This window comes from Peromyscus leucopus, chromosome 5, assembly GCF_004664715.2.
Source record: "Peromyscus leucopus breed LL Stock chromosome 5, UCI_PerLeu_2.1, whole genome shotgun sequence".
Taxonomy (NCBI): Eukaryota; Metazoa; Chordata; class Mammalia; order Rodentia; family Cricetidae; genus Peromyscus; species Peromyscus leucopus.
In genome coordinates this window covers 58020863-58038813 of record NC_051067.1, presented here as the reverse complement: position 1 = coordinate 58038813, position 17951 = coordinate 58020863, and the positions used below count along the sequence as shown (strand labels likewise).

Genomic DNA, 17951 nt, shown 5'->3' with positions numbered 1-17951 from the left:
TGTATCAGGCTCTGGAGATGACAGAGGCAGTTTGGATAATCATTTGACTCATAAGGGAAAACATTAATTGTATCTTCTTCACCAGTTGCCAAGTGCTACAGCTTCTTCGGAAAAAAAAAAACAGCATTCCCCCAGGAGAACACGTTTCAACTTAATATATGGTAATGTGCTACACGGCTTTATTAATCTAGAGGCAGGATGGATCTGGAAGCAGGAATCAGAGGGCTGGGAAAATAGCTTCCGGCTATTCGTGGCCAGCTGTGTGCTGCAGGCAGGACCCTTCTCTGTCTGTTTTTTTGCTTTACTTCCCTAATCATGGACATAGAGGAAGTACATATTCCCTATGGGCATACATCATAACAGTGAATGAGAACGCATTTGGAGAGATTCGAGTTCTTGGAGAGCATTATCCTAACACACATGCACATACACATAGAAACACTTTATTTCTCTTTGGATGTTACCAATCTAACAAACAGGGAAAGTGTTAAGTCAAAAAATGTGTAATTCTACTCCTCCTATTATCCTTGAGATCAAAGCCATTTCTCCCACCCAGAGCTTGCGTGAATGTTACTGTGAATGTTTCTGACAGCTTGCAATCGGGAAGGGGGCTTTGTGTTTCCCACAGCTGGTGAACTCACACTCCGAGTGTTCCATGGGAGGGACTCCATGTGGGGCTCAGGGAAGGCCTCAGACAGTTTTCAAATGGACCCCATCAAATCCCCGTTGTGTATCCTCTTCCCTGAAAATTGCTTTGGTGTTTAATTGTTGAAACCATGTGTGTTTTAAGGGAAATTGATTCCATATGTTTGTGAATTATTTGGACTGAGCTCATCACATTGCTGTTTTGTAAGTGCCATTTACTGTCCGGGAAGAATCCCCCAGTGCCTCTTCATACACCGTCCCATGCTTGTCAACATCTTCTAAGCAGGAAGCTTTCTCAGTGTTAAAAAACCCACTACCCAGACTCTAGAGGCCACTTCCTTCTCCATCATAACTGTTTTAGCTAAAAGGAAAAAAAAAAACCAAACAAACTTAACCTGCTTGGGAGCTAGGGAGATGTTTCAGTAGGTGAAGTATGAGGACCTGAGTTCAGATCTCCAGCAATCACATAAGAAGCTGAGTATACTGGCATCTATCTGTAACCCCACCCCTCAGCAGGCAGGTAGAGACAAGCATATCCCCGGAACCCATTGCCAGTCACCCTACCCAGTAGCTGAGGACTAAGCTGAGTGAGTCTATCTTATGAAACGAGATGGACATACCAAACTTCTCTGGGTGCATAGGTACACACGATGACATACATAAACACTCTTTAGCCTTCTTGTATGGGAGTCAGACAAGAAGATATCTTACTGAAGGTTTCTCAAAATGTCTCCCATGGAAACAGCGACATGAAAATGTAATTAGTTTAATAAGTCTCTTTCACTGATTTCTCAAGATCTTAAATAATAATAATAATAATAATAATAATAATAATAATAATAATAAAAACATGAGGTTTTCCTAGATTCATTCACTCAGCAAACATGGAATGAATGTCCAGTGTGTCAGGGAACACTTTAAGGCTCTAGGAATGTCATTATGACAAGATTGTCAGTTCTCATGAAGCACATACTCTCTAGGGCATCTCCCAAGACTCTAATTATGAAAACCAGTGTTCTGGTGTGTGCATCTGCGTGTGAGCCGGTGAGTTCATGGCTACCCCAGCATCTGCCGTGCTGGATGGACCGACTAAAGACATGGAGACAAAGGTGCAACAGAGTGCAAGGTGGCTGTACTGTGGGGAGCCTGACTACAGGCAGAAAGCTGTGTTGGTCCAGTTCTCCAATGGGAAGCTGCAGAATCCAGGCAACATGCGCTTCACCTTGTACGACAGCACCGACTTGGTAAACCCCAGGCTGAAGAATCAGCAGATCCTGGCAGCTGAAACAGACAGGCTCTCCTGTCTGTTTTGGGAACAATTTTGGGACTGGTGCCCTCAAATGTAACACTCTTTTCAGACACTTTTTGGGAATTCTTAATCAGACCTCTGGCCAGACGGAAGTATATGATGCTGAGTTGTCCACCATGCAGCCACTCTTTGCTGAAGACGCTATTGAGTATGAGCCTCCACTAAGAATCTGACCAAGCCTTTCCGGGAAAAGTTGGATTCTTGCATTGGAGTCTTTGGAAGCACCGAGCAGAAGCGGTCCCTGAACTCCAGGAGAATGAACCAAGTTGGCAGTGAATCTTTGAATCTCACAGTAACTAAAGCCGCAGAGAACATCATTGATACAAAGGGTGTGAATCCTCTGGTCAGTGACGCCATGCAGGATGACTTGCAGGATGATTTCCTCTACCTCCCTGCCTGCTATGCTGATGCAACCAAGCCTGAAGACGTGTACAGATTCGAAGACATTCTGTCCCCGGCTGAGTATGATGCTCTTGAAAGCCCATCCGGAGCGTTCAGAAAGGTTACATCAGAACATACTGAAGATGGTTGAAGAGAACAGCCACTGGTCCTTCGTCATAGAAATGCTGAAGTCTCTGCCGTCAGATGAGGAGCGTCCAGCCCAGCAGGCCCCGAGCATCTGGTTCCTAGATGCCCTCGTCAGATTTCGAGCTCAGAAAGTGATAAAGGGGGAAAGTGCCCTGGGACCTGGGATCCCCCATATCATCAACACCAAGCTGCTGAAGCACTTCACCTGCCTGACTTACAACAGTGGCAGTTTACGGAACTTAATTTCAAGTTCTATAAAGGCCAAGATCACTGCGTATGCAATCGTGCTTGCCTTGCACACAAATGACTTCCAGATAGACCTGACAGTGTTGCAGGGGACCAGAAACTCAGTGAGAAAAGGATGATTGAGATAGCAAAGGCCATGAGGCTGAAGATCTCCAAAAGAAAGGTGACCCTGGCAGATGGCAGGGAAGAGGATCACAGACTGGGCACTCTGTCTGTCCCCCTGCCTCAGGTCCAGACCTCAGACCGCTCCAAGAGGAAGAAGATGAGCTAGGTGTTTCCAGATGGGCTGTTCTGGCTATTCCCATTTTTGTTTTTTGAGAAAGGAAGCAGACTGGATGTTATGGGACGTATCTATAACCCAAGTACTCAAGAGACCGAGGCAGGAGGATTACGGAGCCTGGGCCTTTCTGGAACTCTGCTGTGCTCTACCCCCCCAAGGCCTTACACATGGTTATCATGCCTGAAGCTAGCATCCCAGTTATACCTCTATTGCAGAAATTAAAGCGATGGCCCAGGTTTGAAAAAAAAAAGAAAACCAACGTTCCTCACGTTACTCTGTGGACAATGCTAGTCTGTATGAGCAGAAAATATGAACTCAACTCATGAGAAACCAAGCATGTGCTCAGGTTGGAAACCATAATGCCATTCTGCAACTGTCTTAGGATGCATTCTAGGTATCTGAGGAGAGAGAGGAGAAGCAAACCAGAGTTGCCCAAGCCCAGATAAGTTCTGGTAAGTACTCTGAGGTAACTAAAGCAGGATAGCATAGGTAGAATGAGGACTGGTTTTCTGTTCCAACCAGGGAAGTGACATTTGAGAGGCAGTAACTATATGGAGGAATAAAGGAGCCCCTGGGAAGATGGGAAGGCCATGGGAATGGTATTCCTTTGGCAAGTTAGTGTATGCAACCTTAATCATGGTTAAAGATTGTACTCCAAAAGACTGAGTGATAGCTGCTAGAAAAATTGGAAGGTTAGAACCAGTAGATATGGAGAATGGACCATTTTTAAAGTTTACAAACTCAGAGCACATACGTCAGATGGGATGAGCTGAGATGCAGAGGGACAGGCTCCTGGGAGACTCAGGGAAGACTTCAGACAGCTGGAGTGTTTGCTTGGTCACTCCTTACTCAGACTTTGTTGGTTTGTGATGAGGTTAAGAATGTGTAACCAGGACTTGTGTGCATGAACTTATAGATGTCATACACATTGAGGACAATCGTTCATCTGTCCAGACTCTTCCCCAGTCTTGCCTGGCATTCTTGTGCCTCCTACCTCAAGATGTCCAAGTCCACCTTCTGCTTAAGGTCTGTGTGGTGGTTTGAATAAGAATGGCCTCCACAGAGTCATACATTTGAATGCTTAGTCACTGGAAAGTAGAGCTGTTTGAATGGATTAGAAGGACTAGGAAGCCTAACCTGGCGGGAGTAGGTGTGGCCTTGTTAGAGAAAGTGTGTCACGGGAGGAAATCTCAAAGTCCACACCAGGCCCAGACCCCCAGCCTCCTGCCTAGGGATCAGGATGTAGCTCTTAGCTACTGCTCCAGTGCGTTCATGCTCCAGCCATGCCCCTGCCATGCTGATAATGACGAACCCTCTGAAACTGTGAGCCAGCACACAATTAAATTGTTTTGTAAGAGTTGACTTGGTCATGGTGTCCTTTCACAGCAAAAAACAAAATTACTAATACAACAAATTAATGATTTCACTGAGTAAAGACAGTATGCTCAAATATAATAGTTCTTTTCAAGGATAATTAAAATGGAGATATTGTGAAGTCAGCAGATACTTCAAACTAGCTTCTAGTGTTGGTACCCTGGAGTCAATAGATGCTAAGGGAGGAATCATGCATGTTATAAAGCCATGCTAAGCCTGGGCTCAGCAGATCTTTAAAAGCTTCCCACTGATGCTTGACTTTATATATATATATATATATATATATATATATATATATATATATATATATATTTTATGTGTATGGATGTTTTGCCTGTATGTATGCATGTATGTATGTGCACCATGTGTGTGGAGTGACTGCCCAGGTCAGAATGGGGCTCCAGATCACCTGGAATTGGAGTTATAATGATTGTGAGGCCCAGTGCGGATGCTGGGATGAAGACTGTGGAAGAGTAGCCAGTGTTCTCAATGGCTGACCCACCTCTCCAGCCCCTGATTTTGACTTCTGATTTCATTTTAGCCTGGGATTCTTTTGTGAACCTAAATCACTTGAAACATCCTCTCTATCTTTCCAATCTTACCTTATTTTAAATAAAGATATTTTTTGTTTAACCTGAAAATGATCCTATTGGCCAGAAAACCCTCAGGAGACCATATAGAATCACCATAAAATAATGAAAATGTATGTTTTAATTTAGAAATATACTCTAAAATTGCTTGGCAGGTGCTTTGTGGAGAGTCTTTTGTGTTAATGGACCAGTGAGGGTGGACTAGGGTTACCTAGAGCAGCACTGCCCATGCCAGATGTCTGGACTCCACAGTCAATACCACCATGTACCCCTGGGAAAGACTGTCCTGGTGAGTCTCAATTGTAGGAAACCCTGAAACCAGCTTTTTAACTTTGTTAAAAATAATTACAATAAAAATAGATTTGTACTTGGCATCTTGAGATAGATGTGACATTCATCCAAATGTTTAAACACGAGCGAAAGGATGGTATCTGTTTGGCTTCAAAGTCTGGTACCCATTGGTGGACACAGTAGCCACTCAGTGCTAGTACGTAAGTATATGAATCAGCTTCAGTGAGGTGAGGTTTGAATTGAGTTTTACCAGACAAAGAGAATGTCACAAGTATCATGAAGCAAAGAGAGCAAATCACATAGATGCAGTAGTAGCAGCCAACAGGAAAGATCAATGCTGACAATTGTAAAATTCCATCATGTGGGTCCCATCTATCATAATGAGTAGGAACACGTGCTAATACAAATTCTGTCCATGCCATGTTTGAAGTGCAGGGCTTCCCCTCAACATGGCGCACTCAGCCCATCCAATCCAGTCATTTTCAATTCCTGTGAGAGTCAGAGCTAAAGAGTCAAAGGGAAATGCCAGCCTCCTGCCTCTCTGGACATGTTTACTAGTGAGCAACCTTTGACCTTTTATCTTGCCAAGAGCTGAGTTAGAACAACTCAGTTCATCTTATCAATAGATCAGAAAAGCCCTACTCTAGGAAATACATGGGATGAGGCTGAGGAGATGACTCAGTCTATAAAGTGTTTGATGTACAAGCAGGTGGAGCTGAATTCAAGCCCACATACCTATGTAAACAGCCTGACAGCATGCACATGCAATTCCAGACCTGGAGAGGTAGAGACAGAGGACCCCTGAGGCTCACTGGTCAGCCATCAGAGCCAAACTGGTCATATCCAGGTTTCAAAACAAAGCATGGAAAGTAATAGAAGGCACTGGAGATTGATCCCTGATCTTCACATGAGCAATCCTCCAACACATGCAATCATACTCACATATATGTACACACACATACACAAACATGTACACATGCAAACTCACAGAATGCAAACAGTGGAAAAGTAAGCACCAAGTTCAAACATGATAGAAAAATAGACCTATATTAGCAAATATGTAACTCTTATTTCTGGATGTGACTTGGAGCAAATTCCCATAATGAAATTGACCATGTGTCCAAGTTCGGTGACAATTCAGCAGGCAGGAGTCTTAGTTACCTAGAAGTTAATAGAGCTGATTTTAAACCTTTACATAACATGGATAGCACTAAAATCTGATAGACAGTAGATTTATCCGAATAATAAAATTGCAAGTGATTATAATTAACAATGAATAATAGCTACCATTAATAATTACAGTTATTACTAAATTAATTTTATCACTGTCCACCTCACAGTTACACTGAAATTTAAAATATAAGGTTCAATTTGAAGAGGCAAGTAATAATGATAATAACAGTAAAATCCTGTCTTGAAGGATCTCATTATACTGAAGAGTAGATATCCCGCTGCTCAAATAATAGCCACCATATGCATATTAATATACAGCCATCCACTGTCTCTAATTTAGGTGCAGTCTAACGTGAAGGTGCTAGATCTGAGTCCTACTACAAAATCCTAAAGGTTTTTTTCTTGTTTCCAAAATAATCATTAAAACCTCATTTTGGTTTTACAAGAGAATCTATTGTAATAAATTATTGTGATTACCTCCCCACAAGGAAAGTGGGAAGGAGGAAAGAAATAAAGAGAAAAGGAGGGAAGGAGGAAGAAAGAGAGGGAGGTAGAGAGGAAAGAAAGAAGGAGAGAAAGGAGGGAGGGAGGGAGAGAGAAATGCAAACCCATATGTTAATCAACAGGTTAAATGTTAAATAATGGCAATGTGTTTGCTCTTTAGGCAAAGTATACCCATTTGATGCTTAATATTTTTTAATTTTTTAAAAATAATTTTTCGTGGTGGTGGTAGCACATGCGTGCATGCTTGTATGCATGCATGTGTGCATGCGTGCGTGCGTGCGTGCGTGCGTGCGTGCGTGTGTGTGTGTGTGTGTGTGTTTGTGTGTGTGTGTGTGTATGTGTGTGCATGCCATGGTAAGCATGTGGAGGTCGTAGGACAATCTGTATGAATCAGTACTCTCCTTCTACCCTGTGGGTTCTGAGGTTCAAACTCAGGTTGCCAGGCTTGGCAGCAAGCACCCTTACCTGCTGAGCCATCACACAGGCCCATGGTGCTTAATCTTGATTGTCAAATTGATCAAGTTAACAGATGTAGGAAATCAGTAAACCATACCTTTGCATGTGTCTATGAGAGTGTTTTCAGTGAAATGAATTAACTAATCTGCTAGTAGGGAAAGATGCTATGAATGTGAGGTGCATATCTCATTGGCTAGGAACCCAGATGAAATAAAAGAAGGTGAAGGAGAGAGCCTCACAACAGCCACGCCCCATTTCTGCTCACTGTCATGATTTGTATGATTCTGTCCCACCACACCTTCCTGCCACCATGGATCAAACACTCTGAAACCGTGGGACAGAATAAGTCTTTCCTTCCTTACATCGTGGTTCTCTCTGATATTTGGTCACAGTGATGAAAATTAACTAACGCACCCATGGAAAAGAATGGACTTCAATGAACCACACCACTATGTTTCTGTTTCTAAAGACACCTATTATATGACTAACCGAAAAGTTAGAGTAAGTAGTCTGTGGTGTGCTGTCCTTAATTTATGTTGAAAATTAAGGAAGAAAATAGAATGAAGAATGTGGATAGGAAAAAGGAAAGCTGTAAAAAAAAAAAAGAAGAAGAAGAAAAATCAGAATGAGGGGAAGTAGGGAGAAAGAAAGGAGGGAGGACAGGAGAAAGAGAGAGGGATGGGGAGAAGGGAGGGAAAGAAGGAGGAAGGAGGGATGGAGAGGAGAGAGGGAGAGCAGGCAGGCAGGAGGGAATAGTCACCTGTTTACACAGCCTGGAAAAGCTCATGGCTGTCCATGGTATAAGGCAGTATTCTTCTGGAGATGGAATTCTAGAAGGAAGACAATCAATGATTTCTTTACAAACCCCTGTTCTGTTTTAGTCATTGCAGGAATTTCTATTGCCTTTAATGGATAAAGATTTTTAAAAAAGCAACCAGAAAACCAAGATGACCCACAGATCATAGATTTGGACTGCTGGAGAAGGCTATTTGCTTCACCGGCAAGTGGCTGCTATTCATTAGCTATGCAGCTTTAAACAAGAGGTACTTAGAACACCTAAATGTTTGTGCCATTTTTCACTATTTACAAAGTGTTTTCACATGCATACCATTTACTTCAATCCTCAGAGCAAAAAATATTGGGATTATTTTACTTAAAAGGAAAGAGTAAATTCCTATGATACACTTTCACTTCCCAGAGACTTAACAAGGAAAGTTTTGATAGCTGGCGATGTGCTCAGTGGTAGAAAGCAGTTCTGTAGTATGTGTGAGGCTCTGGGTTCAATCCCCAGCCATGGAAAATAAAGCTACCAACCTTGTCTTGAACGTAAGAAGAAAAAAGAAAAAACAAACAAACAAAACAAAACAACAACAACAACAAAAAAAAAAACCCTCCAACACTGCAATGAATTTCTACTGAGAGAATGTGGACTTCTCCAACTTACATTATGTTATCCTGTGATGCTTGGGGTTGTTGAGACTAGACTCAGGGCATGAGGAGGACTCTGGCATGTTTCTTTTAGGTGTCCTCAAAGACCCCTTGTGTGGGAACAGGTTGGTCCTCCTGGCTCTGTGAAGGGGTGAGGGAGGAACAAAACAGTCCAAGAATAAAAACATTGTGCCCTTGAGAACAGCTAGAAGGTCAGCTCTTTCCAGTGGAGGTTGCTATTGTTTATTCCATGATGTAAAAGTGCCCACTGAGGAAGAGAGAGAGCAGGAGCTCCCTGTGAAGGAAGCCCCTGCTCTGCTTAGACCTCTGATCAGAGGGAACCTCCGTGCAGCTTTCAAGGCCTCCCTGGTCATTTCTGCTGGACGTGCCCAGCTGCCCTTTCTCTTTCTGCTGCTATTTGCTCTTACACTTGGAAGCCTCACCTGAGGGGACACTCGGCTGCGCCTGAGTCTCGCCTCTGGGAACTCCTGCCAGCTGCCTCAACTTCCCCAGTGGATTTCTGTAGGATGTTTGCAGGCCCCTGGTTTGATGACATCACCCTTTTGTTTGCTCTCTCAGTCAGGCTACTCCAGTGGTCTCTGCCTGGTGTTTGGGGGTGTCTGATTTGAGGCTGTTCTGCTGTTTATCAGCTGCTGGGTGCTTGCTCTTTAGCTTTGGCTTGATATGCATTTAACAACCTCATTCACTCAAATCCACAAGTGTGGCTGTCATAGATCACCCTCCTGACCATACAGAACAAGTGCTGTGCAAGAATACCATATGAAGCCACTGTCCAGAATCACATACTGTGAACTTCCCCCACATAGCTGGGCGTGGCGATTGTCTGTAATCCCAGGAGATGGAGACAGGAAGATTGCGAGCTTAAAGTTCACCTAGGCTGCAGAGCAAGTTGTAGGTTAGGTTGGGAAATAGTAAATTCTTGACTCAATAAAATTTTACAAGGGTTGGGAACATAACTCAGTGGTAGAGTACTTGTCTACCATGCTAAAAGCCCTGGGTCCAATATCCATTCCTAAAAACAAGCAAACACCACATTCTGAGTAATAAAAATTTTAAAAAGAACTAGAGGCACATGATTCATATTTGGCAGAAGTAACTCACTAAGAGCAAACTGTCTACTGTAGTCTTTACAAATGATGACCATTAAAGTCTTGGCTGCAAACACACAGTTTATTAGCTTATGACATCCATTCAGTTTTCTTATTCAGTCTTATGGAAACAGCATTTCTGGTTTTGGCATATAGTGTTAATAGATTCCTCTAGGCTCTTATAGCTCATCACCCCTCTCCCAACTTTTATAAATTCTTTCAAGTGATATACAAGTGCTGTGGGTGGGAACATGTCAAAAGACTGATCAGGTCTGTAAGAATAGGAAATACACGACTCTGGTTCCTCTGTTTGGGGAAAAGAAGAAAGTGCATTACAATGAGTTCCATATAGTTTCTGAGGTAGGTTGTCTTGCCTCACCCATGCAAATATTAAAATCAGCAAATGGAGAGAGGACTCAGCAGTTAAGGGTGCTTACTGCTCTTCTGTAGTACCTAGGTTCTGTTCCCAGCACCCTGTAACTCCAGCTCCAAGGGATCTGACATCCCCTTCTGGCCCCCATGGACACCTACATGAATCTCTCTCTCTCTCTCTCTCTCTCTCTCTCTCTCTCTCTCTCTCTCTCTCTCTCTCTCTCTCTCTCTCACACACACACACACACACACACACACACACATTTTAATAAAAATAAATCTCCATGAAAATGGGCAGATGGATTTAAATGGTACTGTAATGTAAATCGTGTTGCAAATGAAAGAGAGGCTGGAGGGATCCGGTGCATTAGTGAGAGCTAGTGTTGTGAGCTGCTGCTGCTCAGGACCCGGTTTTCCTGTCTACTGTCCCACTCTCTCGGGTTGCTATGATTAAAATATTCATTAAAGCTTGCTGCAAGGCTTTGTGCTTTTATGTGGCTTTACTCCTAGTGCCCAATACAGTCTGGTCCCAAACATCTATTGCTTAAATGCAGAAATGGAACAACAGAATGTTCTGGATAGATCATCTGAATGAGCTGCATAGTTCAATCATTTAGTCTCTGCTCCCAGTGTTACAGGTTGGATCCTGTGATGCAGAAAGACAACTGGCCCGGAAACATGCAGCCAAACCGTAGCAACTCAACAGGTCTTGTCATAGAAATCTGTTTCTTTGCATATCTTGTTTCCTCAATCATATGGCCAACAGTTAAATGAAAACGACCAACACAGGAAATTGATTGGTTAGGGAAACTCTCCTTGTGAGCTGGAGAGATGGTTCAGTGGGCAAAGTGCTTCCTGAGCAAGCATGAGGACCCGAGGCCAGATCTCTGTCACCCACATTAAAAGCTAAGTGTGGCAAACATGCCTGTAATCCCGGTGCTGAGGAGGCAGAGACACCAGTAATCCTTTGAGTTTGTTAGCTAGCCAGCCTAGACCATTGATGAGCTCCAGATAGATTCAATGAGAGACTGTTCATCAAAAACAAAAAACAAAACAAAACAAAAGAATGGAGGAAGACGCTGACCACCAGCCTCCACGTGCATGCGCAGGCACAGACATGTGCATATGCCCCTACACACTCATGTGTACACACTCACATAAATACACACACACACACACACACACACACACACACACACACACACACACATATTACATACACTTTTTTTTTTGGTTTTTCGAGACAGGGTTTCTCTGTGTAGCTTTGGGCCTTTTCTGGAACTCACTTGGTAGCCCAGGCTAGCCTTGAACTCACAGAGATCCACCTGCCTCAGCCTCCCGAGTGCTGGGATTAAAGGCGTGCACCACCACCGCCCAGCTTACATACACATTTTTGAAGATTTATTTTAATTATGTCTGTCTATGTGTGCCCATATGTACATGCGTGTAGTACCTATGGAGGCCAGAAGAGGGTGTCAGGTCACATAGAACTGCTGTTACACATGGTTGTGAACTGCTCACACTGGGTTCTAAGAACCGACCTTCTCTCCTCTACAAGAGGACAGCAGGTATAGCCAAAAATAAATAATAAATAACAAATTAAATAAATAAATAAGTTACACCCCGCCCCCAGTTTTCTGTTACCTTCCTCCACTAATGTATATCCTTTCCAACTCACAACCACCTCAGCTGTGGGCAACTAGGTCATAAACGTTTAGTTTGTCAGGAGCGAAGCTGGTTGTGAACGTTTTCTAACAAGGAATGTTCTGACGACCTGTATCAGTACCAACTAAATCATTAAGTAAGTCTCTGAGTTACTCAGTGCTTCACAGCAAATGTTTTCAAAGTTTGGTCATCAGGGACAAATCATTTTAATGGCACATACCCTTGACAGGAAGCAAGGAAGATGCTACTTTACTCTGTGGTGTCTATCCCCTCACCCCAGAGCCCCATTGCCACTAAAATTAGAAGAAAAAAAATGTCAGAGTAATCCAAGCTCAGAATTTTCTACAAAACATTAGGTGAATCATGCCCAAAATCAAGGTATTGGAAGCGTAGAACCTGAGAATCAGTTACTAACCAGAGAAGACAAGATGACTTAACATAGTGTAGTGACCTTGGTATAGAAAGCACTGGAAAGACCTAAAAAAAAAACTTCAGTTAAAGTATAGGCTTCAGTAAATCAGCCATCTAACCAGTCCATGCCAAATGGATTTTTATTACATAAGATGTCAACCCTGGAGGAAATAGGATGAGGTAATACAGCTTTTCTGTAAATCCAAAGCTCTTCAAAAATGTCTAAAGTCTCTTCTGATAAGGCACTAATGACTAGTCAAGCAACATGTGTTTTTTTTTAAGAAGCAAAAGGATACCAGTATTGACCATCTAAGCTGACCCAATGTCCCCATCTATAACAATAAGAAAAACAAGACTCTTGGCCAAGTTCACACTTTCATGTTTTTAAAACTACACACATACCACGCTTCAGTTCTACTCAGGATTGCTTTCCTAAACTCAGCTTCACAGAGGGCATGTTAAGAAGTTTGAGGGCTTTTATAATGTAGCTCATATGCTGTGGTTAGTAGCTTACCCTTCATGAAAGACTGATGCGCAAAATTGTAATAAGGAAATGTGCTCATTAACTGCTATTTTATTTGTTTTGTGGGGGGGATTCATCCAAGTTCCTTAAATAGCAAGCTTCTGTAATGAAATAGCTGCTTTTTAACAAGTAATTTATGCCTCGAATATTGCTTTCTTAACAAGCTGTTCCTTGATTTAGACTTTCAATCCTATTTCCCTTTTCAAATATTTGTTGTTTAAAGTAAGCAAGTTATTTGAGATGTTATACGACTGTATTAAAACTTCAAACAAATAGACATCCCTACTGCAGGAGAAGGCCTTTAATTTTAATGACTGAGTTTCTGGTTTATACATAATGAAAATCCGCACCCTCGTCTAGGATTCCCACTTCTTAGTTAAATGTCACATTTATGGTAAGTCTGCAGCCTCAGCCATGCAGCTCAAAAACAAGGAACTTCAGTAGATACACCATTAAGGAACCTGGGAAGAATATGTTTTTTAAAAATCCAAGACCGGAACTCATTTGGAGAATAGAAAATTTAGGGGACCAGTGAGGTATCTGCATGGGTAAAGGTGCTATCTGCCAGATCTGACAACTTGAGTTTATTCCCCAAGACCTGTGTGGTAGAAGGTGGGAACCACCTCCCCCAAGTTCTTCTCTAACTTTTATATGCATATCATGGTACACACACGCACACACACACACACTTTTTAAAAAGGGGAATAGAAAAATTAAAGGGAGATTTTTCTAGTGAGAGACATAAAACTTGGTCTAAGCGTCATTTCATATTTAAAAAGTCAACAAGTTTAAAATTTAGCACCAATTTTAAGTCACAAGTGTGTATTGCATCCCCTTCAATATCCTGTGTGTACCTAATAAGATGTCCCATTCCGTAATCAGATTCTGTTTTCAGAGCAAGGGACAGAAGCCAGGGTCTTTACACATGCTAGGTAAGCCCTCCACCACTGGCCTGCATTACTGATTTTTTAAAGAGTTATTTTTATTATTTTAAATTTTATATATATATATATATATATATATATATATATATATATATATGAGGAGGTATGTGCATTTGAGTGCACATGTCCATGGAGGCCAAAGGTGTTGGATCTATTGGAGCTGGAGTTACAGTTACTTCTGACCTCCCACCATGGGCTACTGGGAACTGAAGCAGTATAGAATCTTAACTGCTGAGCCATCTCCCCAGCCTCCGGCGCCATGCCTAATTTTTAATCACATTTCCCTCCCTCCGATGACAGGAAGGTATCTCTATCATTTGAACCATTATGTGACTCCATTAGACTTCAGTGTTTGGAGTAAAATGTCACCCCAGGCAGGACTGACAGAAGGTTTCTTGAAGAGTTATCTATTTGTTTTTAACATCTATTTCTTCCCGGGATTTCTCCTGTCATAAGCACAATCCACCCACTGCTCACATTGTCACCATATGTTCACACAGCTTTTCAAGTGTCTGTACTATTTTCTGAGGCTCCTAGAATCAGGTCATATATATGACAGCATTGTCCTGCTACAGTGTTCAGACATGGACCGTGCAAATTTTGCCTTTTTAAAGAAAACTCTTCCTGGCATTGGCTCTGTCTCCTTTCTTAGAGCTTTTTATCATGGTAGCCCAAATCTATCTCCTCAGAGAAGTGAGGCGAGGATGACAGAGTTATTGCACTGCTTTCACAGGGGAGGAGATGTCTCCGGGAGGTCACTCAGCTAGTAGCAGAATATCTGGAGTTAGTCCAAGTCCATCTGACAGCCAAGCTCTTCATCATGGACTCTGTGCTGTACTGGTTTAGCCCCTGGTCTCTTAGCTCTAAACTAGGATGTCTTACCAAGGTAAGCAGTAGGAGATAAAACTCAGGCCCTGCTGTGGAGAAGGATGACTTCCATCCCAAACCAACAGACTGACTATGAAACATTGTCACTTTCATTACTTTTGCCCATTGTTCCTGTTATTAGTAACTCCCTGTATTTCAGATCTCCCGATTCCGGATACTCTCAGATCTTCTGATGTTTTACACCAAACCAGCTCTTAGCCAAAATCACACCCCAGCTTTCTTCTTCAGTTCTCCACCACAATCCTGAGCTACATTCTGTCTTCTTGGCCTGGCAAGTTGTAGCTCCACAGCCTTGAGCTGTTGTCACAGAAGACAATCTGATAGAGTCCATGGCTCACACTAAGTCTCATTTCCCTCTTCTTCTTTCTGAACTCATATATTTCTCTTTTTCTTGTTTAAATTTGTTTCCCCCATCAGACTTTATCATCTATAACCTTCTATATTAGCTTTTCCCCTGTGATATATACTACACTGACAAAAAATAGCTAAAAAAAAGAAAACAAAAAAGGAAGAGTTTATGGTGGTTTACAATTCCAAAGAGATGGAGTCTATCATGGTGGAGAAGCCATGGCAACAGACAGGAAAGTCACGGCGGAAGGACAGGAAGCTGACTGATCACATTGCATCCACACCCAGGAAGCAAAGAGAACAGCAAGTGGAGTCAGGATATAAATCTCAAAGCCCGATGGGTCACTTCTTCCAACAAGGTCCCACATTCTAAGGGTTGCATAACCTTCACAAACAGTGCCACCATCTGGTGACCAAGTGTTCAAACACAAAGATATGAAGGACATTTCATATTCAAACATATTGGAGAAATTATTTTGGCCACTCCACGTAGTTAAAAGGATATTTATTTAATGGCGTAACTCACAAATTAAGTAATGGGTAGGTCGCAGGGTCTGGGGAAGGTGTAATGCAGTCCAGCGGTGTTCTCCGGAGCTCTGCACAGTCAGTCTCCACCGGTCAGCGTTCTGGCACCGAGAGCGCCCAGAGAGAGCGCTGACCTATCCAGCTCTCGGGTCCCCCGGCGCCTCCCCTTGCCCCGCCTCGTAGGCGTGACAGTTGCCAGAATCTCAATGGGGGTTGGAACTTCCAGAACCAAGCTGGAATGGCTACCCACTACACAAACATCTTCCCACCACCCTTTCCCTGATCACCTACTTTCTCTTCCAAGGTGGCCAAACCTCACCTTACTACCTCTGTACTCACGGGGCTTGAGAGATGGCTCAGTTATTAAGAATGCTTGCTGCTCTTCCAGAAGAGACCTTTGGTTCCCATTCCAGCACTCAGATTGGACAGCTCAAAACTACCTATAACTCTAGCTCTAAGGGTCTGTCTTAATTAGTGTCCTATTGCTGAAAAGGGAGTACCATAATCAAGGAAACTCTTATAAAAGATAACATTGAATTGGAAACTTATTTGAAGTTTTAGCAGGTTGGTCCATTATTGTTGTATCACATGGGAAGTGTACAGAAAGAAGGTAGATATGGTGGTAGATGTAGCTAAGAGCTTTATGTCATGATCACAAGCAGCAGGCAAATGGGCAGGGTGTGTGGAGAGGGAGAGGGAGAGAGAGAGAGAGAGAGAGAGAGAGAGAGAGAGAGAGAGAGAGAGAGAGAGAGAAGGAGGAGGAGGAGGAGGAGGAGGAGGAGGAGGAGGAGGAGAAGAAGAAGAAGAAGAAGAAGAAGAAGAAGAAGAAGAAGAAGAAGAAGAAAAGAAGAAACTGGGCCAGGTGTGGGCTATTGAAACCTCAAAGCCCATCCTTAGTGACACACCCCCTCCAATAAGGCCATACCTCTTAATCTTCCTCTGACAGCTCACCAACTGGGGGCTAAGCATGCAAATATACAAAATGTACAAATACAGGAGCCTATGGAAGTTAATCTTATTCAAACCACCACAGGGTCCAACACGCTCTTCTAGCCCCAGTATAAACTCACATTCACACATGCACATGTACACTACACACACACTACACACTACACACTCACTACACACACACACACACACACACACACACACACACACACATACACATTGAGCCACAAAGACAGAGACAAAAAGACAGAGCGAGCGCAACATACCACACAGCAGTCATATGGGAAGAGAGGAAGACAAGGAAGCAGAGAAAAGAACATCACTGTAAAGGAACACAGAATTCTCTGAGTTACATCAATGAGGAAAATAGCACATTAAGGAGGTTCCCTACAAAGTGGGGTCAGATAAAAGATACATTAAGAATATAAAATAGCATAAACAATTTCCTTGGTGCCTATTTTTCTCAGGGAAAATGTGCTTTGTAAATTGTTTATTATTGTAGGGTTCCATAATGAATTTCATAGAACAGAGAAAGACAGACTAGGGAATAAACTATTCTTGCAGACTAAAGCTATCAGAAATTTTTCTTCCTTTTTCTTATGTGCACTCCCCAATTTATGTATAATGAGTATGGATGGAACTCAAGGAGAATATAAACTTTACTTAAGGATAATAAATATATGCACTTTATGAAATAGTATTTCTTAATCCTGGTGTCAGATGAAAGCTGAGGGTGTGTGGTTATGAATCTTGGTTGAGAAGAACATTTTTAGGAGAGCTAGATTAATTTTTAAAAAAAACAAGCAATTTACATTTGAAAGCTCTGCCTGGAGCTAGTGTCTCATGAAGAGGTTCCATTTGTTCTCCAGACTGTGTTCCAAATATCATTTATCAACTGTGGTTTACACAGATTTAAGTAACAATCAATCTGGGGTATAGCTCTCATGTCGCTAGTGAAAGGCTGAGATTCTCTCTTAGTTGAAAAAGTGATAGACATATGCCACGTCTTAAGAAACAGCACTGATACCATGTTGTGTAATCTAAGAGCCACTGATTTATGTGATCTTACAAACTGAGGCTGCTCCAATGTCATTGGACAGTGACTTCATGAAAGGAAGATTGCTGCTAAGCCAAATCTCCAGACAGATGATTGATTGATAGATAGATAGATAGATAGATAGATAGACAGACAGATAGATGATAAATACAAATGTGTGTCTGTGTGTGTGTGAGTCTCTGTCTCTCTGTGTCTCTCTTTCTTTCTCTCTGTGGGCATGCATGTGTGCGTGTGTGAGTGTGTGCTTGCACTCATGGAGAGCATGTGGAGGCCAAAGGACTTGGCTTTCATTCCACAGATCCTATTCACAGGGGTCTCTCACTGGCTTGCAATCACT

The 17951-nt window shown here is 42.4% G+C and overlaps 1 pseudogene; it reads left to right on the top strand.

The window, feature by feature from the left end:
• The first annotated feature begins 1697 nt into the window (after positions 1-1697).
• Positions 1698-2999, top strand: LOC114708806 (annotated as a pseudogene).
• Positions 3000-17951: the final 14952 nt, after the last annotated feature.